This window comes from Bos taurus, chromosome 6 (genome assembly GCF_002263795.3).
Source record: "Bos taurus isolate L1 Dominette 01449 registration number 42190680 breed Hereford chromosome 6, ARS-UCD2.0, whole genome shotgun sequence".
Lineage (NCBI taxonomy): Eukaryota > Metazoa > Chordata > Mammalia > Artiodactyla > Bovidae > Bos > Bos taurus.
The window spans coordinates 21866273-21891855 of NC_037333.1; the positions used below are offsets into that span (position 1 = coordinate 21866273).

The window sequence follows — 25583 nt, forward strand, 5'->3', positions numbered from 1 at the left end:
TTCTCCAATGCATGAAAGTGAAAAGTGAAAGTGAAATCACTCAGTCGTGCCCGATTCTTAGCGAACCCATGGACTGCAGCCCACCAGGCTCCTCCATCCATGGGATTTTCCAGGCAAGAGTACTGGAGTGGGGTGCCATTGCCTTCTCTGTTCCTAACCCTACCCAACTACTAATCTACTTTCTGTCTCTGTAGATTTCCCTATTATATACTTTCACATAAATGGATAATATGTAATCTTTTGTGATTGGCTTTTTTCATTTAGTATGATGTTTTTTTTTTTTTTTTTTTAGTCATCCATTCAAAGATTTTTATTTTTTGTTTAAACAATAATATAGACTAATTGCAGAAGCACTTTGGCAAATTTATAGAAAGACACTGATTATTTTTAAATGCATAGTTTTAAATTTTACAATGCATGTAACTGGAGTTAACCTAGAAATTAAAGACATTTTTCAATAAAAAGTATGTTTATGTTAAACTCCCAGTAGTCTTACTGTAAATATTTTTACAGTCAGTGAGTCATTTAAAAAAATAATTTTCTAAGTACCTTGTATACACTATAGAGTCCTATTTTACTTTATTTAGCAAGTATATCTTTATAGATAGTGGAAAGACAAATTCATCCCTGCCCTGAGTGAATTTTCACAAATTTTAAAAGTACAAATGAGCAATGTTAATTACACTAGAAACAAAATAAATTGCATTTGTTTAATTAACAAAGAGAAATCCCTGGTACTGTTAATTAAAAGTTCTCTCAAACAACACTGATCTCACTCTCACAGAACAAACGACATACAATTTTTATGGCTATGCAAAAATAAGCAAGTGATATTTTTATAAATTCATAGATATTATAGTTCTAAATTAAATCTTGAAAGATTTTAGCCATTAATTTTTATTATTTTTTTTTCTTTTTTTTTTAGAAAAATTTAATTAGTATACATGTGTTCCCCATCCTGAACCCTCCTCCCTCCTCCCTCTCCACACCATCCCTCTGGGTCGTCCCAGTGCACCAGCCCCAAGCATCCAGCATCGTGCATTGAACCTGGACTGGCATCTCGTTTCATACATGACGTTTCACATGTTTCAATGCCATTGTCCCAAATCTTCCCACCCTCTCCCTTTCCCACAGAGTCCATAAGACTGTTCTATACATCAGTGTCTCTTTTGCTGTCTCGTATACAGGGTTATCGTTACCATCTTTCTAAATTCCATATATATGCGTTAGTATACTGTATTGGTGTTTTTCCTTCTGGCTTACTTCACTCTGTATAATAGGCTCCAGTTTCATCCACCTCATTAGAACTGATTCAAATGTATTCTTTTTAATGGCTGAGTAATACTCCATGTAATACTCCATTGTGTATATGTACCACAGCTTTCTTATCCATTCATCTGCTGATGGACATCTAGGTTGCTTCGATGTCCTGGCTATTATAAACAGTGCTGCGATGAACATTGGGGTACACGTGTCTCTTTCCCTTCTGGTTTCCTCAGTATGTATGCCCAGCAGTGGGATTGCTGGATCATAAGGCAGTTCTATTTCCAGTTTTTTAAGGAATCTCCACACTGTTCTCCATAGTGGCTGTACTAGTTTGCATTCCCACCAACAGTGTAAGAGGGTTCCCTTTTCTCCACACCCTCTCCAGCATTTATTATTTGTAGACTTTTGGATCGCAGCCATTCTGACTGGTGTGAAATGGTACTTCATAGTGGTTTTGATTTGCATTTCTCTGATAATGAGTGATGTTGAGCATCTTTTCATGTGTTTGTTAGCCATCTGTATGTCTTTGGAGAAATGTCTATTTAGATCTTTGGCCCATTTTTTGATTGGGTCATTTATTTTTCTGGAGTTGAGCTGTAGGAGTTGCTTGTATATTTTTGAGATTAGTTGTTTGTCAGTTGCTTCATTTGCTATTATTTTCTCCCATTCTGAAGGCTGTCTTTTCACCTTGCTAATAGTTTCCTTTGATGTGCAGAAGCTTTTAAGTTTAATTAGGTCCCATTTGTTTATTTTTGCTTTTATTTCCAATATTCTGGGAGGTGGATCACAGAGGATCCTGCTGTGATGTATGTCAGAGAGTGTTTTGCCTATGTTCTCCTCTAGGAGTTTTATAGTTTCTGGTCTTACATTGAGATCTTTAATCCATTTTGAGTTTATTTTTGTATATGGTGTTAGAAAGTGTTCTAGTTTCATTCTTTTACAAGTGGTTGACCAGATTTCCCAGCACCACTTGTTAAAGAGATTGTCTTTAATCCATTGTATATTCTTGCCTCCTTTGTCAAAGATAAGGTGTCCATATGTGCGTGGATTTATCTCTGGGCTTTCTATTTTGTTCCATTGATCTATATTTCTGTCTTTGTGCCAGTACCATACTGTCTTGATAACTGTGGCTTTGTAGTAGAGCCTGAAGTCAGGTAGGTTGATTCCTCCAGTTCCATTCTTCTTTCTCAAGATCGCTTTGGCTATTCGAGGTTTTTTGTATTTCCATACAAATTGTGAAATTATTTGTTCTAGCTCTGTGAAGAATACTGTTGGTAGCTTGATAGGGATTGCATTGAATCTATAAATTGCTTTGGGTAGTATACTCATTTTCACTATATTGATTCTTCCAATCCATGAACATGGTATATTTCTCCATCTATTAGTGTCCTCTTTGATTTCTTTCACCAGTGTTTTATAGTTTTCTATATATAGGTCTTTAGTTTCTTTAGGTAGATATATTCCTAAGTATTTTATTCTTTTCGTTGCAATGGTGAATGGAATTGTTTCCTTAATTTCTCTTTCTGTTTTCTCATTATTAGTGTATAGGAATGCAAGGGATTTCTGTGTGTTGATTTTATATCCTGCAACTTTACTATAATCATTGATTAGTTCTAGTAATTTTCTGGTGGAGTCTTTAGGGTTTTCTATGTAGAGTATCATGTCATCTGCAAATAGTGAGAGTTTTACTTCTTCTTTTCCAATTTGGATTCCTTTTATTTCTTTTTCTGCTCTGATTGCTGTGGCCAAAACTATGTTGAATAGTAATGGTGAAAGTGGGCACCCTTGTCTTGTTCCTGACTTTAGAGGAAATGCTTTCAATTTTTCACCTTTGAGGATAATGTTTGCTGTGGGTTTGTCATATATAGCTTTTATTATGTTGAGGTATGTTCCTTCTATTCCTGCTTTCTGGAGAGTTTTTATCATAAATGGGTGTTGAATTTTGTCAAAGGCTTTCTCTGCATCTATTGAGATAATCATATGGTTTTTGTTTTTCAATTTGTTAATGTGGTGTATTACATTGATTGATTTGCGGATATTGAAGAATCCTTGCATGCCTGGGATAAAGCCCACTTGGTCATGGTGTATGATCTTTTTAATGTGTTGTTGGATTCTGATTGCTAGAATTTTGTTTAGGATTTTTGCATCTATGTTCATCAGTGATATTGGCCTGTAGTTTTCTTTTTTTGTGGGATCTTTGTCAGGTTTTGGTATTAGGGTGATGGTGGCCTCATAGAATGAGTTTGGAAGTTTACCTTCCTCTGCAATTTTCTGGAAGAGTTTGAGCAGGATAGGTGTTAGCTCTTCTCTAAATTTTTGGTAGAATTCAGCTGTGAAGCCGTCTGGACCTGGGCTTTTGTTTGCTGGAAGATTTTTGATTACAGTTTCAATTTCCGTGCTTGTGATGGGTCTGTTAAGGTTTTCTATTTCTTCCTGGTTGAGTTTTGGAAAGTTGTACTTTTCTAAGAATTTGTCCATTTCTTCCTCGTTGTCCATTTTATTGGCATATAATTGTTGATAATAGTCTCTTATGATCCTTTGTATTTCTGTGTTGTCTGTTGTGATCTCTCCATTTTCATTTCTAATTTTATTGATTTGATTTTTCTCCCTTTCTTTCTTGATGAGTCTGGCTAATGGTTTGTCAATTTTATTTATCCTTTCAAAGAACCAGCTTTTGGCTTTGTTGATTTTTGCTATGGTCTCTTTTGTTTCTTTTGCATTTATTTCTGTCTAATTTTTAAGATTTCTTTCCTTCTACTAACCCTGGGGTTCTTCATTTCTTCCTTTTCTAGTTGCTTTAGGTGTAGAGTTAGGTTATTTATTTGACTTTTTTCTTGTTTCTTGAGGTGTGCCTGTATTGCTATGAACTTTCCCCTTAGGACTGCTTTTACCGTGTCCCACAGGTTTTGGGTTGTTGTGTTTTCATTTTCATTTGTTTCTATGCAAATTTTTATTTCTTTTTTGATTTCTTCTGGGATTTGTTGGTTATTCAGCAGTGTGTTGTTCAGCCTCCATATGTTGGAATTTTTAATAGTTTTTCTCCTGTAATTGAGATCTAATCTTACTGCATTGTGGTCAGAAAAGATGCTTGGAATGATTTCTATTTTTTTGAATTTACCAAGGCTAGCTTTATGGCCCAGGATGTGATCTATCCTGGAGAAGGTTCCATGTGCGCTTGAGAAAAAGGTGAAATTCATTGTTTTGGGATGAAATGTCCTATAGATACCAATTAGGTCTAACTGGTCTATTGTATCGTTTAAAGTTTGTGTTTCCTTGTTAATTTTCTGTTTAGTTGATCTATCCATAGGTGTGAGTGGGGTATTAAAGTCTCCCACTATTATTGTGTTATTGTTAATTTCTCCTTTCATACTTGTTAGCATTTGTCTTACATACTGCGGTGCTCCCGTGTTGGGTGCATATATATTTATAATTGTTATATCTTCTTCTTGGATTGATCCTTTGATCATTATGTAGTGACCTTCTTTGTCTCTTTTCACAGCCTTTGTTTTCAAGTCTATTTTATCTGATATGAGTATTGCTACTCCTGCTTTCTTTTGGTCCCTATTTGCATGGAAAATCTTTTTCCAGCCCTTCACTTTCAGTCTGTATGTGTCCCCTGTTTTGAGGTGGGTCTCCTGTAGACAACATATGTAGGGGTCTTGTTTTTGTATCCATTCAGCCAGTCTTTGTCTTTTGGTTGGGGCATTCAACCCATTTACGTTTAAGGTAATTACTGATAAGTATGATCCCGTTGTCATTTACTTTATTGTTTGGGGTTCGAATTTATACACCATTTTTGTGTTTCCTGTCTAGAGAATATCCTTTAGTATTTGTTGGAGAGCTGGTTTGGTGGTGCAGAATTCTCTAAGCTTTTGCTTGCCTGAGAAGCTTTTGATTTCTCCTTCATACTTGAATGAAATCCTTGCTGGGTACAATAATCTGGGCTGTAGGTTATTTTCTTTCATCATTTTAAGTATGTCTTGCCATTCCCTCCTGGCTTGAAGAGTTTCTATTGAAAGATCAGCTGTTATCCTTATGGGAATTCTCTTGTGTGTTATTTGTTGTTTTTCCCTTGCTGCTTTTAATATTTGTTCTTTGTGTTTGATCTTTGTTAATTTGATTAATATGTGTCTTGGGGTGTTTCGCCTTGGGTTTATCCTGTTTGGGATTCTCTGGGTTTCTTGGACTTGGGTGATTATTTCCTTCCCCAGTTTAGGGAAATTTTCAACTATTATCTCCTCAAGTATTTTCTCATGGTCTTTCTTTTTGTCTTCTTCTTCTGGAACCCCTATGATTCGAATGTTGTAGCGTTTAATATTGTCCTGGAGGTCTCTGAGATTGTCCTCATTTCTTTTAATTCGTTTTTCTTTTATTTTCTCTGATTCATTTATTTCTACCATTCTATCTTCTAATTCACTAATCCTATCTTCTGCCTCTGTTATTCTACTATTTGTTGCCTCCAGAGTGTTTTTAATTTCATTTATTGCATTATTCATTATATATTGACTCTTTTTTTATTTCTTCTAGGTCCTTGTTAAACCTTTCTTGCATCTTCTCAATCCTTGTCTCCAAGCTATTTATCTGTGATTCCATTTTAATTTCAAGATTTTGGATCAATTTCACTATCATTATTCAGAATTCTTTATCAGGTAGATTCCCTATCTCTTCCTCTTTTGTTTGGTTTGGTGGGCATTTATCCTGTTCCTTTATCTGCTGGGTATTCCTCTGTCTCTTCATCTTGTTTAAATTGCTGAGTTTGGGGTGTCCTTTCTGTATTCTGGCAGTTTGTGGAGTTCTCTTTATTGTGGCTTTTCCTCACTGTGTGTGGGTTTGTACAGGTGGCTTGTCAAGGTTTCCTGGTTAGGGAAGCTTGTGTCGGTGTTCTGATGGATGGAGCTGTATTTCTTCTCTTTGTTCAGTCGCGCTCCTTTCGAAGAGTTGGGTTGCTTTTCTGGGTGCCTGATGTCCTCTGCCGGCATTCAGAAGTTGTTTTGTGGAATTTACTCGACGTTTAAATGCTCTTTTGATGAATTTGTGGGGGAGAAAGTGTTCTCCCCGTCCTACTCCTCCGCCATCTTGGCTCCTCCCCTCTAGTATGATGTTTTCAAGGTTTATCATAGCATGTATTTTTAATGGCTGGATAATATTCCGTTGTGTAGGTGTACCACATTTTGCTTATCCATTCATCTGCTGATGAATATTTGGGTTGATCTGCCTTTTGGCTATTATTAATAATGCTGATATAAATATTTGTTTATAGATTTCTGTGTGGACATATGTTTTCTTGAGAATATACCTAAGAGTAAAATTGCTAGGTCATCTGGTAACTATGTGAAATCATTTCAGGAACTGCCAGATTGTTTTCCAAAGTGGCTGTATCATTTAGCATTATCACCAGCAGTAGAGGAGGATCCTATTTCTCCAAATCATTGTCAATACTTGTTATGTGACTTTTATTTTAGAGAGATATAGTTGATATATGATATTATATAAGCTTCAGGTGTACAGCATAGTGAGTCACAATTTTTAAACGTTGTACTCCATTTATAGCTATTACAATACATTGGCTGTATTCCCTGTGCTGTACAATATATCATTGCAGCTTGTTTATTTTATACATAGTAGTTTGTACCTCTTAATCTGCTACCCCTATATTGCCCCTCCTTCTTCCCTCTCACCACTGGTAACCACTAGTTTGTTCTCTATGTCTGTCTGTTTCTTTTTTGTTATATTCATTAGTTTGTTTTAGATTCCACTTATAAGTGAAATCATACAGTATTTACCTTTGTTTTTTAAAACATTCCCATGCATATGTGTTTATTAAAGTACAAAAGCCAACATTTTAGGTGCTAAAGGGAAGATGAAGGAGGAGATTTGGAACTCCTGTTTATAGAGCTGAGATGGCCAATAACAGGAAGACCTGATCTGTAGTCCTTCTAATAACAATAATAATAATATCATCTGGATACTCCTTTACATTTTGTGTTATACTTTCATTTTCTCTTATCTCATTTGAATTTATAACTACCTTTTTCGGATAAGAAAACTGAGGCTTAGAGAGGTTAAGGATATTGACAAAGGACACATAATCAGAAAGCAGCAAAATTATTAACCATGGTATTCTGATAATAAGTCCCATATCTTTCACAGTAGCAGTTTGCTTTTACACTTTTTACACTCCATTATATCCAAAGTGATAGCAAAGAAAAACTCTGCTAAGTAGAAAGTCATGGTTGCCTGGAGTCCTCATACAATGTGAAAACATTTTGTACGTGTTTAAAATCCAACAGTTAATGGGATTAGGTATTTATCCACCATTTATTATGTTAGGTAATTCAAAGAACTCAGAAATGATTATGAAATCAGCACTGATTCAGTCTACTGAGAAAACAGGTGAAAATGCGAGTCTCTGAGAAGCATTTCTTGGATCCCATGTATCGTACATGGAGAAGAAAATGACAGCCCACTCTAGTATTCTTGCCTGGAGAATCCCATAGACAGAGGAGCCTGGCATGTTATAGCCCATGGGGTCACAAGAGTCAGACACGACTTAACAACTAAACTACCACTACCATATATCATATGTGCTTCCACAATACCCTGCTGCTGCTGCTGCTAAGTCGCCTCAGTTGTGTCCGACTCTGTGCAACCCCATAGACAGCAGCCCACCAGGCTCCTCTTCCCATGGGATTCTCCAGGCAAGAACACTGGAGTGGGTTGCCATTTCCTTCTCTGCCACAATACCCTATACTGACTAAATTCTATATAAGGAAGAATACAGTGCCAGTTACTTAGTGTACTCTCAATATTTATTAAGTGAAAAAGGGATGGTAATCAAACATGCAGTTATCATACTGGGGTGGATCCTACCATAAGAATGCAGACTGAAGGGAGCTTCTACTAGAATAACTTCTTAAACTATGTAGAATTAGCTGGGCCAAAAGCCAGGGTGTGGAGTGAGGAGACAACATATAAAATTGATAAAGTCTTGAAGATGTAAAGCATGACCACAGTGAAGAACTACAGTTTAGTACAGTTGAAGTTTAGAATGCCAAGTGAAGAATAAGGAGATACACAAGGACAAAGTTAGCTGTTATAACAGAGGGCTGTGTAAGCTGAGTTTGAGGAGTCTGGATGTTTTTCTTCTATGGGAAGCTATTCAAGAATATTAAGCAGGTCACTCTACATTTAGAAGATTACTCTGCATTATGAAAATTACAGTAGGGAGGACCAAGGCTTGAAAAATGGGGAAAACCATTGGAAAGGCCATTATGGTGTTTAGGGAGAAAGGTTCTTATGGCCTGGACTGTGGTAGTGGCAATTTACATGGAGAAAAGTGGAAAAAATTTTTAAATATTTAGGACCTTGTGTTATGATTTAGTAACTCAATAAATGTTGGCAGAAAAGGAGAAGTGGGGAGAAGGAATGACTCCTTAGTTTCTAACTTGAGCAACTAGGTAGATGGTAGCTTTACTCTGAGATAGTAAATTTTCTGAAGAAGGAATAGATTTGGTGGGGAAAGGTCTTGGGTTCAGTTGTGCATAGACTGAGCTTAAGATACTTATAAAGGTGGTCAAGTAGAGATATTAAATATTTTGGTAAATATACCAGATAGAATCTCAGGAGGGCTTCTCTAGCCCAGACTCATCAGCTTACTGGTCATAATTAGAGCCATTGGGAGTAAAGTAAATTTCTTAAAAAATAGAGTGATAAGAAAAAAGGGCATAAGGCAAAATCCCAAGGAACTTCCACATTTAAGGGATAGATAGAAAGAAAGAAGCTTGTAAAGAAGCCCAAGGATAAACAACTAGAGAGAGAAAGGGAGGGTAGAGAAGTGACCAAATGATGTGAGAGTTCAAAAGAGATGACTTCCAGTTTTGGGTGTACCTTGCAGGAAGCTTTTCTTGAAATAACCCTTAAGCAACAGATATAATTTGCAAAAAAAGAGATGCAATAGAAAGGTATTCCAAGCAAATAAAAGTAAACAAATAAAACATAGACGAGCAGTTAACAGTTAGCCTTAAATATATTGTCAAAATAGCTACAGAGAAAGCGGACAAGATGGTTTGATGCCATGTTGTGAAAAACCTTGGATTCTGAGTAAGTTACTACTGTAGGTGAGAAAAACCATTGTGTTTGGTACTAAGGAAAAGACAAGAATATAAAACATACTCTGAATCCTGGAATACCTTACCATTTTATTGTGGAGACAACATCTGGGCACCTTAAAAGAATAAAAATTCACGATAATATCTGATTAATGAGAACTGAATATCCATAGAAATTTTAATAGTGGCAGAGTCCATTTGAATTGGAGTAGTATTGTTCAGATTTGTATTGTCCTTATTAAACAGTAATGCTAGCTAATCATTACCTTAAAAAAAACTGATCTAGATTGATTGCTCTTTATAAAAGGTAGTCTCATTAAATATAACTTTTATTTTTTTTAATTTATTTATTTTAATTAGAGGCTAATTACTTTACAATATTGTATTGGTTTTGCCATACCTCAACATGAACCTGCCATGGGTGTACACATGTTCCTGAACCCGCCTCCCACCTCCCTCTGCATACCATCCCTCTGGATCATCCCAGTGCACCAGCCCCAAGCATCCTGTATCCTGCATCGAACCTGGACTGGCGATTCGTTTCTTATATGATATTATACATGTTTCAATGCCATTCTCCCGCCTCCACAGAGTCCAAAAGACTGTTCTATACATCTGTGTCTCTTTTGCTGTCTTGCATACAGGGTTATCGTTACCATCTTTCTAAATTCCATATATATGTGTTAGTATGCTGTATTGGTGTTTTTCTTTCTGGCTTACTTCACTTTGTATAATTGGCTCCAGTTTCATCCACCTCATTAGAACTGATTCAAATGTATTCTTTTTAATGGCTGAGTAAATACTCCATTGTTTATATGTACCACAGCTTAAATATAACTTTTAAATTAATTTGTTCAGAAAGAATTATACTGTTACTTGTTTTCACTTGATGATCTTGATGTAAACTCAAAAAGACTTCTGTCTGAAAGGCAGCAATAGTTCCAAAGATTCTAAAGGCATACATGTGAACCCAGACATTGACATATATACTTTATCTAATGTTCATTTAACAAATATATGTGTCAGTAATGTGTGAACCGTGAACTTCCAGATGTTCAAGTTGGTTTTAGAAAAGGCAGAGGAACTAGAGATCAAATTGCCAACATCCACTGGATCATCGAAAAAGCAAGATTTCCGGAAAAACATCTATTTCTGCTTTATTGACTATGCCAAAGCCTTTGTGTGAATCACAATAAAGTGTGGAAAATTCTGAAAGAGATGGGAATACCAGACCACCTGACCTGCCTCTTAAGAAACCTGTATGCAGATCAGGAAGCAACAGTTAGAACTGGACATGGAACAAGAGACTGGTTCCAAATAGGAAAAGGAGTACATCAAGGCTGTATATTGTCACCCTGCTTATTTAACTTTTATGCAGAGTACATCATGAGAAACGCTGGGCTGGAAGAAGCACAAAGTGGGATGAAGATTGCCGGGAGAAATATCAATAACCTCAGATATGCAGATGACACCACCCTTATGAAAAGCCTCTTGATGAAAGTGAAAGAGGAGAGTGAAGAAATTGGCTTAAAGCTCAACATTCAGAAAACGAAGATCATGGCATCTGGTCCCATCACTTCATGGCAAATAGATGGGGAAACAGTGGAAACAGTGTCAGACTTTATTTTTGGGGGCTCCAAAATCACTGCAGATGGTGATTGCAGCCATGAAATTAAAAGACACTTACTCCTTGGAAGGAAAGTTATGACCAACCTAGAGAGCATAGTCAAAAGCAGAGACATTGCTTTGCCAACAGAGGTCTGTCTAGTCAAGGCTATGGTTTTTCCAGTAGTCATGTATGGATGTGAGAGTTGGACTGTGAAGAAAGCTGAGCACTGAAGAATTGATGCTTTTGAACTGTGGTGTTGGAGAAGACTCTTGAGAGTCCCTTGGACTGCAAGGAGATCCAACCAGTCCATCTTAAAGGAGATCAGTCCTGGGTGTTCGTTGGAAGGACTGATGCTGAAGCTGAAACTCCAGTACTTTGGCCACCTCATGCGAAAAGTTGACTCATTGGAAAAGACCCTAATGCTGGGAGGATTGGGGGCAGGAGGAAGAGGGGACGACAGAGGATGAGATGGTTGGATGACATCACTGACTCGATGGACATGAATTTGGGTAAACTCTGAGAGTTGGTGATGGACAAAGAGGCCTGGCGTGCTGCGATTTATGGGGTTGCAAAGAGTCGGACACGACTGAGCGACTGAACTAATGCTTAGTAGCTAAGGGCATGCACTACATATTGAAACACATCTGAACTCAGCTCTTGTACTGCCACTCTCAAAGGAAGGAAAAAAGTTCAAATCTCTCTTAAAATAGTTAATGTATAATTCTGTATACATTATGATTTTTTGAAGAAATTTTCTTCAAATGTTATGTGTCCAGTTAGTGCACCTGTCAAATTTAATTGATGTTTCTTAAATCTGTAGGGACAAGAGATGAGGAATGGTTTCAGGTGTTTAGCTAAGTCACAAAATGAATCACCCACATTTAGAAGGGTCTTCCCTGGTGGCTCAGATGGTAAAGAATCTGCCTGCAATGCAGGAGACTTGGCCATAAACTTTTGCTAAATAATATGTATAGTCACTAGATGTCACTATTGTCAACATTGCTCCAAAAGAATAAACCCAAAGTACATTATACACTACAGGAACACACACCAAGAGAAAGACAAGAAGTTGTTTCTATTAAGTGACAGAAGACGTGTGTGTGTGTGTGTGTGTGTGTGTATACACACATGATGTTTATATAAGATGTGAAGTTCCCAAGCAGCATGTATTGGTATTTTCTCACACTGTTTGTTTTGCAGTAGGTCCATAAGGGAATAGAAAGTGAAAGAAAAGTGAAAGTGAAGTCACTCAGTTGTGTCCAACTCTCTGCCACCCAGTGGAGTGTAGCCTACCAGACTCCTCCATCCATGGGATTCTCCAGGCAAGAATACTGGAGTGGGTTGCCATTTCCTCCTCCAGGGGATCTTCCCAGCCCAGGGATCAAACCCAGGTCTCCTGCATTGCAGATGCTTTACCCTCTGAGTCATCAGGGAAGCCCAAGGGAATAGAAGCATAGCCTTAAAACTGATAAAGGCATTAGATTATCTAACACCCTTCCACCTTACCCATTGTATAGGTTTGGAATTGAAGTACAGGAAGGTGAAGTACCAGGAAATTTACTCCAATTTAACAGATTAAAATAAATAAAACAGATTTACTCCATAACAGATTTAAAACAGAGAACTTAGATTGCCCAGCTCTTTTGTAGTACAAGCTTTTATAGTACAAGCTGTGTCCATTATTTATATGAACAAAGAGACATTGTAATAAAAACAGATGAAAACAGAACTTCTAAATCAATCAAAATTTTCCACAACTTTAAAAGCAAAGCTTAGTAATATGATGATAGTATATACTTTTAATAAAAATTATCAATTGAATAACCATACTTTTGCTATGAGCTGTAAAAACATCTCACTAAAAAAACAAAACAAAAAAACTCACTTTATCCCCCAATAGCAAGATATGTAGTATGTATGTATTTATACTGTACCTCATTCCAAAAGGGATTTTAAGAAACTTACTTCAATAAAGCATAATTTTTTTTGAATACTGAGGTGATTATAAATATACTGGAATAAAATTACAACGAAGTCATCTTTTAGTTTACAAAAAGCATGATGTCCAGTAAACTTAAATTTGGATGTGGTTTAGTTGCTCAGTCGTGTCCAACTCTGACCGCATGGACCACAGCCCACCAGACTCCTCTGCCCATGGGATTTCCCAGTCAAGAATACTGAAGTGGGTTGCCATTTACTTCTCCAGGGGATACTCTCAACCCAGGGATTGAACCTGTGTCTCCTGCATTGCAGGCAGATTCTTTATCCTAAATTTGGATAATTGTTCCCAAATTTGATTCTGCTTTCTCTAGCTGTGAGCACAAAGTAAGAAAAGTATATATATAGTACTATACCCATTAAAAGATGACAGAAGATTGTTATTTACCCAAGGTCATACAAATAGCATATTTCTGATTTCAAGTCCCTAATTCCTTGCATTATGCCAGCTATCCAGGTACACAGAGCACTCCTATTCCAGATATACAATGAGAGTACTCCTGTCATCGAACCAAGCTTGGGTCTGTTCACATGATATGTAGTAAAGCCAATCTACTGACACAGCATTGTGGTGAAAGAAAGTACAGTTTATTGCAAGGCACCAAGCAAGGGGAACAGGCATCTAATGCTCAAGAGACCCCAACCCCTTGATGGATTTCAGGGAAGGGTTTTTAAAGGCACGGTGAGGTAATGGTCAATGGTACGTAGTCAGCTTATGTACATCCTTCTGATTGGTTGGTGGTGAGGTAACAGGGTGATACTTTGGGAGTTGGCATCATCAGTCTTGTTGCAGTCAGTCTGGGTCTGTGAACTTGTGGGCAGCATGCTGTTAACTTCTTTCACCTGGTAGTGGTTTTGGTGGTGGTGGTTTAGTTGCTGAGTCATGTCTGAATCTTTGCAAACTCATGAACTGTAGCCCACCAAGCTCCTCTGTCCATGGGATTTCCCAGGCAAGAATTCTGAAGTGGGTTGCCATTTTTCCAATCCTGGAGTGGGTTTAGTATCTGCAAAACAACTCAAGGATATGGCTCAGAATATTATCTGTAGCCTTTGAGGAAGAACTAAGGGTCTTTTACTTTGTTTTATGGCTAAACTATTATTACTTTATCTTGCTTGACTGTTTTCCTCTGTTTCTGTATTTTCTCACTTCTGTGATTAAGTACGCTCTTTGGAACTTGCTGAAGGCCTAGGAGGCTAAAGCTTTTCTACAATCAAGGAGTGGAGGACATGGTGCTGGTGGTTTGTGCCTGCAAAGGCCCTGCAGGGTCCTGCCTGGTTTCACTCCTAACAGAAGACATTCACTATAACCATCAGACACTTGGATTACCACAGTTACTTCTAAATTACACAACAAGGCTTTTGCTTATGTCAAGTTTATTTCAGATAGTTGCACAGAACTGTTAACAGGAGTTTTTCTATCAAGAAATTTCAACTCCCCCCAAAACCAACTGTTAAGAGAAAGGTAAAATTCATTAATTTATCTGCATTTTAAATTACAAAATTCATCTTAAGGAAATAGGCATTTTTTAAAGTGTCAGAAAAAAAAGATGTGTCCAGGGAAAGTGAGAAGTCCAAAGGAAAATAGAGATAAGGAGCTATCTAGAGCAAAGAAGAAAGCAGACAGGCACAATATTAAAAAGGGGGGAAGGGAAAATGGGATGAGATCTAAGGCCCATGTGTTCTGCCCAGTCAGCTTCTGATCCCTACATTCCTCACATATTTGGTTTTTCCCCTTCAACTTGCCCCATTAAAGTTATGCCAAAAATCTATCCTAGGCAGAGTCTTAGTTCTTCAAAAGTTCCAATCTTTTAAGTTTTTGTTCTGTAGGACCAGAATCTTTTTCTTAGTTGTCCTGTTAACTTCTTATCTATCTTTACAGCATAGTCTTTAAGGATCTTATTCTTATCTTAGTCTTTAAGGATCTTTATTTTTCTTAATGTATTTGAAATGCTTATGATTGATGTTAGAATCTCTTTTCTTTCAAAGATGTCCTTCCTGTTAACCATGCAGAATGTTTTTGTTGTATTTTCAGTATCTGGTATACTTTTATTCTCAGTTCATTCCACAAATATTTATTGAGTGCCTTCCATTTATCAAGTATTGTGAAGATCAAGGGTGCTGCTGCTGCTGCTGCTAAGTCGCTTCAGTTGTATCCAACTGTGCGACCCCATAGACAGAAGCCCACCAAGCTCTCCCGTCCTTGTGATTCTCCAGGCAAGAACACTGGAGTGGGTTGCCATTTCCTTCTCCAATACATGAAAGTGAAAAGTGAAAGTGAAGTCGCTCAGTCATGTCCCACTCAGTGACCCCATGGACTGCAGCCTACCAGGCTCCTCCATCCATGGGATTTTCCAGGCAAGAGTACTGGAGTGGGTTGCCATTGCCTTCTCCGGAAGATCAAGGGTAAAAAACCCCATATGGTCCCTACTGTCCTGAAGTACGGAGGCTTCCAGTTCCACTCAAGATGGAGTAAGTCCACTACAACCTCTTTTTCACTGCTCATGACCCAAAACTGAAGGAAATGCAAAGAGCAACTACCTGAGGACTCAGAAAGTAAACAAAAGCAGGTAGATTGGGAAGGAGAGTCAAAACTATGAAGGTCAATTTCTCTTGCTCTTGTGGCTTTAACCTGAAGGTAGGCCTCAGTCATTCAGCTATTTAAGGCCCACACTGGAGGCCAAAAACTATAATAGAAAACCTACTTTTATTGCCTGAAGATCTGAGAAATGGACCCTATAGTCCAAAGTGAGTGTGAGGAATCATTGTTATCACAGTTGTTTTTGGTTTTTGGCTTTTCCCCAAGGGCAGGCACTATTTATGGAATTATGGACAGCTAAAACTCAGAGAAAAGCCTCAGCTTCTGACTAGAGAAGCCAGGGAAAGAGACCTTGAGAGAAATAGAATTGGGAGGAGGTATGGATTCAGGAGAGGAGAAAGCTGGAGAATAGGGCTCCTTAATTCTGTGTTTGAACCCAACCAAACGTCTTGTGTCACCTCCAGCTGTGCATGAATGAGATAGGCCCAAAGCAGCATAGCAATGGCTTTAAAAACTGACATAAGAATTTTTAAAACAAACAAAAAAAAACACTGCCCAAGTCACAGTGGCTGAATGCCCAACCCCTGAGTGGCTTCATGTGGCAAACTAATGAGAGTATAGAAAAGGCTTGGAAACAACTGAAATTGGAACATGCCCACAGAAAGTAAGGGAGAGCTTATGATCTGTACCAACTCAAGTTGATTGTCTGCTAAAACAAACAAAAAAGTATTCCTCAGAGGATTTTAGTAAGACCCAAAATCTGTGCAACAAAATGTCCAGGATATACTCCAGGAGTACTTGACGTATAAAGAGACAGAACATGATAAAAAAATCAACAGAGGCCAAGCAAAAAATGACACAGATGTTGGAATTATCAGATAAAAATGGTGAAGCAGCTGTGTTTCAGCTGGTAAAGATAAGCATAGTCATAATAAATGGAAAGATATTAACAGCAGAAAAATAAAAACAGTTAAAAAAGAAGTAAAAAATTTTAAACTAAAAAATACAGTATCTGAAATAAAACATTCACTGAATGGACTCAATAGCAGAATGGAAATGAACTAGGAAAGAATCAGTGGACTTGACAGATAAATAGAAATTGTTCAATCTGAAGAACAAAGTGAAAAAAAGATTGAAAAATAAAATGAACAGTTTCAAGGACCTGTAGGACACTATTACAGAGTCTGTAGTCTAATGAGAAAAACACATGAAACAGTCACTCTAATGAATACATGATTACGAACTGAGATAATACTCTGAAAAAAAAAATGATCAAAATTCTTTAAGAACATAAAATACTTGACCTTACTTAGCCTAGGGTCAGAGGTGGTGTCATAAATATTTCTCTGAGGATATGGTCCTTGAGCAGAAGGGTAAAAAGGAGTTAACCAGATGAAGGGAAGTTTGTAGTGCAGAGTGTTTCAGTTGGAGGGGAAAGCAAGTATATTGGGCTTCCCTGGTGGCTCAGATGGTTAAGAATCTGCCTGCAATGTGGGAGACCTGGGTTCGATCTCTGGGTTGGGAAGATCCCCTGGAGGAGGGCATGGCAATCCACTCCAGTATTCTTGCCTAGAGACAAAGGTGCCTGGCAGGCTACAGTCCAAGGGGTCACACAGAGTCGGACACTACTGAGTGACTGAGCACATACTCACAAGGCTCTGCAGAAGGAATCTAGCAATTTCTAGAACTGTAGAAACATAAAAACACAGTGGCAAGAAGTGAAAAAAATGAATGTGGGATGGTATGAAATTAGGCTTGAGGGGGACCCAAGGACAACACTGTGCAGAATCCTGTGGGTCGTTGCCATGAACTATGTGTTTGTGTCCACCCTAATTTCGTATGTTGATATCTTAATGCTCTTTGTTACTGCTCAGGGCTTTCTCTAGTTGCAGTGAGTGCGGGCTACTCTTCATTATGTTTTCAGGTTTCTCACTGCAGTTGCTTCACTTGTTGCCGAGCACAGACTCTAGGTGTGCGGGCTTCAGTAATTGTGCCATACAGATTTAGTTGCTCCATGGCATGTGAAATCTTCCTGGACTAGGGATTGAACCCATGTCCTCTGCGTTGGCAGGCAGATTTTTAACCACTTGACTACCAGGAAGCCCCCCTAAGGTCTTTATTTTTAATACTTCCTTTTCTAAAACAGAAAAGCCATAAAGTTAGATATTTGATATATTTTTTTTCTCTTTCTTTTTAAAAACAGATTTAAGTTACAATGGCCATTTTCTAAATGGGAGCATCTAAAGCCTGTGAGAGCTTTAGTCTATATCTGGCACACTGTCTGATATAGTATAAGCACTTTAGTTTTAAGAGTGTGGGCTTGGGAACCAAGCTGCCTGGTTTTGGCCCCACCTCCATTATTTATAGCTGTGTGACCCTGGAAAAATTAATTCAATTATTCCGGGACAGGAAGGCATAGACAATAGGGGTGAACAAAGGGAAAATGGTAATGTATCTCAGATCTAGGAAAAATAAGTGTGACTATCATAATTTGTTGGGAGCATCATCTCAGGCAAAATACCTAGAGAACTATTCCCTAGGAACTAGAGCAGAAGTAGAACTGAATGTTACGAAGCTACCACTACTGAGCTCAGTCCCTGATTTGCTTAAAGTGACCAGCACTCCCCAACTCCATACATTCTCTCTGGAAGAAGATATCATTTAGACACTGTATCATTTCTTATACACAATGTCAAGTTTTCAATAAAAATGATTAGCCATGCCAGCTATTAGACAATACTATATGACCACAAACCAAGACAGAACATTGAAAATAGAAACAGATTAAAAAATGACCCAGATTTTTGAGTTAGGAGACAGATAGGTTAAAATGACTATGATTCTAAGAACTGAAACTTTTATAAAAGTCTTGGGAGAAAAATAGGAGGGAAGCTTCATGAATTTGGATTTGGCAATGATTTCTTGAATATTATACCCAAAGTACAGGCAAAAAGAAAAAAGACGAATCGGACACATCAAAATTAAAAACCTTTGCACGTGGAAGGACACTGTCAACGGAGTTTAAAAGGCAGCCCAGAGAATGAAAGAAGATATTCATGTTTGCAAGCCAGATGTCAGATAAATGATCAACATCCATAGTATTTAAAGAACCCTGTAATTCAACAACAACAAAAAAATAGTTTTAAAATGGGCAGAGGACTTTGAATAGACATTTCTTCAAAGGAGATATTTGAATAGCCAATAAATATTTGAATAGCCAATGAAAAGATTCCCAACATCAAAATCATTAGGGAAATGCAAATCAAAACCACAGTGAGATACCACTTCATATTCATTATGGTGGCCATTAATAAAATAACAGGTATTAACAAGTGTGTGGAGAAATTGGAACCCTTGTGTTTCACTAATGTAAATATAAAATGGTATAGTCACTGTGGAAAACAGTGTGGCAGTTCCTCAAAAAATTATAGAATAACCATGTGATCCATCAGTTCTCCTTTGTATGTACCCAAAAGTACTGACAGCAGAGACTTGAGCAGTTATTTGTACATCCTTGTTATCACAGCAGGATTCACAATAGCTTCAAAGGTGAAAACAGCCCAAATGTTCATCAATAAACGAAGGGATAAACACAATGTGGTATATACACAAATGGAATATTATTCAGATTAAAAAGGAAGGAAATTCTGATAACTTGTTACAACATGGATGAATTTTGAAGACATTTTGTCAAATAAACCAGATGCAAAAGAACAATTTTTTGTGATTATATTTATATGAAGTACCTAGGGTAGTCAAATCCTTGAGAGACAGAAAGTAGAATGGCGGTTACCAAGGGATTTGGAGAGGGAAGAATAGGGATTTATTGTTTAATGGATGCAGAATTTTGGTTTAGGATGATGAAAAAGTTCTGGAGATGGAGAGTGGTGATGTTTGTTTAACAATGTGAATGTATTTTGTTGTTCTTCCTCAGTCACTAAGTTGTATCCAACTCTTTTGCAACCCCATGGACTGTAGCCCGCCAGGTTCCTCTGTCCATGGGATTTTCCAGGCAAAAATGCTGGAGTGGGTTGCCATTTCCTACTCTAGGGGATCTTCTTGACCCAAGGATTGAACCCACGTCTCCTGCATTAGCAGGTGGTTTCTATACCACTGAGCCATCAGGGAAGCCCGTGTGAATGTACTTAATCCCTTTAAAGTGGTTAATTTTATATCATGTATTTTTTATTAAAATTAAAATAGTAACTATGATTAATTAGTATCAGCCAAAGGGAGGGAAAATACATTATCTTCAAAGGAACCATGGTAAAAGTGATAGTTTAATTCTCAGCAGAAATTATGGGACCCAGAATACAGTGGAACATTTTTTAAATGCTTACAGAAAATAACTTCTAGAATTCTGTATCCAGTGAGAATCCCCTTCAAAAGTGAAGGTAAAAGTGAAAGGTGAAAGTGAAGGTGAAGGTGAAATTAAGACATTTCAGATGAATAAATAATGTAAGGCTTTATTACCAACAAATCTATAGTTAAACAGGGAAAGCATGAAAACAGACAATACCAAGGTCAATAAGAATATGAGGCAACATAAAGACAGGTTACAACACGTGCAATTGGTTGTAAGAAGGAAAGAAAAAGAGATTAAATGCATAAATAAAACATATTTGCCAGCAACATAGTTTATACTTAAAAAATCCAAAAGAATCTATAGATTATTAGAATAAAGTGAATTTTAAGGCCTGCATTATATTAGTAAATACAAATAATGAATTTCTAAAATGATACTATTTTGGTAATATTGAAAAAAGCATCAATGCCTAGAAATAAACCTACCTAGAAATAAGCCTAATGAAAGATGTGCAAGACCTTCTGAAAACTGCAAAATGTTAAAGAAAATCTAAATAACTGGAAGGATATACAATGTCCAAGGATTGGAAGACTCGATACTATTAAGATGTCAATTCTGGGAATTTCCTGGTGGTCCAGCAGTTAAGACTCTGTGCTTTCCTGGCCAAGAGCACAGGATCAATCCCTGGTCGGGGAATTAAGGTCCCACAAACCTCACAGTGTGACCAAAGGAAAAAAAATATCAGTTCTCCCCAAAATAATCTGTAGATTCAGTGCAATTTCAGACAGAATTCCAGCAGGTTGTATATGTGTGCATGTGTGTGTGTGCATGCACGTGTGTGTATTTGTGATTTGACAACTTGATTCTAAAATTTATACGCAAATGCAAAGAGTCAGTCCAACTCTCTCAATATATATTATACATGGACTAATGTAGTGTTGCGTAAGGATAGAAAACTAGGCCAGTGGACTAGAATAGAATCCCCAGGTAAATTCACACATATGTGGTCATCTGATTTACAATAGAGGTGACCCTGCATTGTGATGGGTAAAGATGGTATTTTAAATGAATGTGCTGTGCTGCGTGTCATCGCTCAGTCGTGTCTGACTCTTTGTGACCCCATGGACTGTATCCTGCCAGGCTTCTCGGTCCATGGGGATTATCCAGGCAAGAACACTGGAGTGATTGCCATGCCCTCCTCCAGGGGATCTTCCCAACCCAAGGATGGAACCCAGGTCTTCCACATTGCAGGCAGATTCTTTACCGTCTGAGCCATGCTGAGTCAATTAGATATCATAAGGGAAAAAAATGAACTTTCATCTCTTCCTCACACTATACAGAAAAATCAATTCCAAATGAATTATAGACCTAAATGTGAGAGACACAACACTAATGCTTCTAGAAGAATATGTAAAGAGAATACCTTTATGATCTCAGGGTTGGCAAAGATTTCTAAAATAAAGCTCTAGCCATAAAGGAAGAAAAGAATAAATTGGACTAAGTTAAAAACTTCTGTTAGTTCAAAGACATCATCAGAGTGAAAATGCAAGCCACAGAGACTATATAAATGGGTATTTATATATTCAAGAAAAGATCCATTCTAGACTACATGAAGAGTTCCCAACAAATCAGTTAGAAAAAGTCAACCAATTCACTTTTTAAGTGGATTAAGTGAGTTAAATAGATACTTTACTAAGGAAGATATTTAAATGGCCAATAAATATATGAAATATGTTGGTCATCAAGAAAATGTAACAAATCCGCAATGCAGTATCACCAGAATAACTAAAAGAGACAGATGATACCAGAGTTAACGAGGATTTGAATAATACTCAAGAGTATTTGGTTCAAATTCCAGCTATGCCACTTGCTAGCTGTGTGACTTTGGGAAAATTACTTAACTTTCCTGGGTCTCAGTTTTCACATCTGTAAAATAAGGATAATAATAGTAAATAATTCATAGAGTTATGAGAATCGAATGAGATGATTCATGTTAAATGTTTAGCACAGTCCAGCTTGTGTCAGCTGTTATCTTTTAATCCTCACAATAACCAATAAATTAAGCAATATTATACCATTATTTTACAGATAAGGAAATTGAGGCCTAGGGAAATAAATCACTTCTATCTCAGCTCCAAATTTCTTGCTTTGCATATGACCTATCAGTTCTACTTTTGATAAATATTTAAAGAGTATTGAATAATTGGGCTTCCCTTGTGGCTCAGCTGGTAAAGAATCTGCCTGCAGTATGGGAGACCTGGGTTTGATCCCTGGGTTGGGAAGATCCCCTGGAGAAGGGAAAGGTTACCCACTCCAGTATTCTGGTCTGGAGAATTCCATGGACTGAATAGTGCATGGGGTCGCAAAGAGTCGGACACGACTGAGCGTGACTTTCACCATAAACACCATTGAGTAATTGCCAGGCACAAATATTGCTTTAAAAATACCAAGTTTCTGTTATAGCTTCTAACCTGTACATTTATTATTCAGACTCCTTATCTAGGTTTTAAAGTTCTAATGTTTACTCCCCTGGATCCCAGGTCCTGCTATCCTAATCATGTGGGTGCATGCGTGCTAAGTCACTTCAGTTGTATCCAACTCCTTATAACCCTATGGACTGCAGCCTGCCAGGCTCCTTTGTCCTTGGGATTCTCCAGGCAAGAGTACTGGAGTAGATTGCAATTTTCTTATCCAGGGGATCTTCCTGACCCAGGGATCAAACCTGAGTCTTATGTCTCCTGAATTGGAGACAGATTGCAGGCAGATTCTTTACCACTGGTGCCACCAGTGGGAAAGTAAAAAAATGTTAGTCACTCAATTGTGTCTGATTCTTTGTGACCCCATGGACAGTAGCCCACCAGGTTCCTCTGTCCATGGAATTCTCCAGGCAAGAATACTGGAGTGGGTAGCCAGTCTCTTTACAGGGGATCTTCCCAACTCAGGGACTAAATCCGGGTCTCCTGCTTTGCAGGCAGATTCTTTACCATCTGAGCCACCAAGTAAGCCCAGTGCCACCTGGGAAGCGCAGTCCTAATGATGACATAGTTGCAGATCTTAAAATATGCTCCCTGGTCTCTTGATATGATTCTTGATGTATCCTTGTATGATTCTTGATGTTATATTTGTGTGTTCCTAGTCCATCTGCCTAGTTATAACTAAGAGTGTCACCTCATTCAGGTCACAGTTGAAATGTCCCCTTGATCAGTGTAACATCATGCTGGTTTATTTTCTTCAGTATTAAATTGCAGTCTGAAAATACTATTTTTCCCTTACCCTCTATAGAATACAAGCTCCATGAGAGCAGAAACCTATATTCCTGTTTTGTTTTGCTGCTTTAACCTTCAGAGTCCAGAAGAGTAACATTCAGAAATTATTAAGTGGGTGAACTTTGTGCCCTGACCTAATGACTTATGTGCACTGGAGCTCAAATATTTTAATGGTGCTAATCCTCAGCCAAAGAATTTTTGGAAAATTCTTCAAGAGATGGAAATACCAGACCACCTGACCTGCCTCTTGAGAAATCTGTATGCAGGTCAGGAAGCAACAGTTAGAACTGGACATGGAACAAACAGACTGGTTCCAAATAGGAAAAGGAGTACATCAAGGCTGTACACTGTCACCCTGCTTATTTAACTTATATGCAGAGTACATCATGAGAAACGCTGGGCTGGAAGAAGCACAAGCTGGAATCAAGATTGCTGGGAGAAATATCAATAATCTCAGATATGCAAATGACACCACTCTTATGGCAGAAAGCGAAGAAGAACTCAAGAGCCTCTTGATAAAAATGAAAGAGGAGAGTGAAAAAGTGGCTTACAGCTCAACATTCAGAAAACTAAGATCATGGCATCTGGTCCCATCACTTCATGGGAAATAGATGGGGAAACAGTGGAAACAGTATCAGACTTTATTTTGGGGGGCTCCAAAATCACTGCAAATGGTGATTGCAGCCAGGAAATTAAAAGACGCTTACTCCTTGGAAGAAAAGTTGTGACCAACCTAGACAGCATATTAAAAAGCAGAGACATTACTTTGCCAAAAAAGGTCCATCTAATCAGGGTTGTGGTTTTTCCAGTAGTCATGTATGGATGTGAGAGTTGGACTGTAAAGAAAGCTGAGCACCAATGAAGTGATGCTTTTGAACTACAGTGTTGTAGAAGACTCTTGAGAGTTCCTTGGACTGCAAGGAAATCCAACCAGTCCATCCTAAAGGAAATCAGTCCTGAATATTCATTGGAAGACTGATGCTGAAGCTGAAGCTGAAGCTGAAACTCCAATACTTTGGCCACCTGATGCGAAGAACTGACTCATTTGAAAAGACCCTGATGCTGGCAAAGATTGAAGGCAGGAGGAGAAGGGGACAACAGAGGATGAGATGGTTGGATGGCATCACCGACTCGATGGACATGAGTTTGAGTAAACTCTGGGAGTTGGTGATGGACAGGGAGGCCTGTGTGCTGCAGTCCATGGGATCGCAAAGATTTGGACACAACTGAGCAACTGAACTGAACTGAACCCTCAGCCTATCCCTTCAGAACTTGACCCAGCTTAGGTGACTGACCCACATTTCTTGATCACAGAGCTTATGAACACTCAGATTTTGGTCTAACAGCTAATTACAGGTAGTCAGTCTAATAATTTTGATATTCCCTTAAAATGAAATTCTACTTTAAAAGGACTTAGAGATCTAATTTGTTTCATCATATTTTTAAAATAAATGTTATTTTCTGTTTTAGTGTCATAAATTCAGTTATGATTCCTTACAGGATTTTATTTTTTTTAATTGAAAGATAATTGCTTTACAATATTGTGTTGGTTTCTGCTGTATAACAACATAAATGAGCCATAATTATACATATATCCCCATCCTCTTAAGCCTCCCTTCCCCTCTTTAAGGATTTTAAACACTAATATTTTGCTTTATTAAAGTGAGAATATATGTAAGCACTCAGCATATGGTCTACTCAGATGTTAATGTTCCATTTCATTAAAAACTTTCATTATTAAAATTCAGGGCTTCCCAGGTGGTGCTAGTGGTAAAGAACCTGCCCACTAATGCATAAGACATAAGAAACAAGGGTTCAATCCCTGGGTCAAGAAGATTCCCTGGAGGAGGACATGGCAACCCACTCCAGTGTTCACGCCTGGAGAATCCCATGGACAGAGGAGCCTGGTGGGCTATGGTCCATAGGGTTGCTGTAAGAACCCAGTATATGGTTTGCTGCTGCTAAGTCACTTCAGTCGTGTCCGACTCTGTGCGACCCCATAGACGGCAGCCCACCAGACTCCCCTGTCCCCGGGCTTCTCCAGGCAAGAACACTGGAATGGGTTAGTATATGGTTTACTCAGATGTTAATGTTCCATTTCATTAAAAACTTTCATTATTAAAATTGTTTGCCCTTAAAAAAATAGATACTTGAAACACATTCTTATCAAGTACTTAAAATTAAAACTTGAAATCTTTAATTTTGTCCTCAACAGTAACTCAAGAATTGGAAGATATTTTTAAGGCAAAGATACTCTCCCTCAAAGAAGCAAAGATCACAGAGAAGGTAGAAACAACAGATGTTTTCAAATAAGCTTTTCCAGAAATAATTCTTCCCTTGATGTGGTTCTAGTTCACTCTTTTTTTTCCTAGTTCATTCTTATTCAAAATAAAAGCTATTTTATTTTGTTTAAATGTTGGACCTACAGACCTTTCTAATGGACCACATATAAAGACATTATTCTGATAGATGTAGGTTTTAAGTTTAAATCTTT

At 37.8% G+C, this 25583-nt stretch overlaps 1 protein-coding gene across 17 annotated transcripts in view; it reads left to right on the forward strand.

Annotated features, from left to right (window-relative positions):
- The window catches only part of SLC9B1 (solute carrier family 9 member B1), a 67140-nt gene that overhangs the window by 4915 nt on the left and 36642 nt on the right, over nt 1-25583 (forward strand). For 9 of the 17 annotated variants that reach the window (XM_059887440.1, XM_059887436.1, XM_059887438.1 and 6 more), the window contains one exon: nt 25305-25375. The exons of 6 other annotated variants lie outside the window; for them this stretch is intronic. The gene's annotated coding sequence lies outside the window, so the exon portion shown is untranslated. Of the gene's footprint in view, nt 1-13380; nt 14444-25304; nt 25376-25583 lie in introns of those variants that run through there. 2 more of the 17 variants (XM_059887439.1, XM_059887447.1) reach the window with 2 other exon arrangements.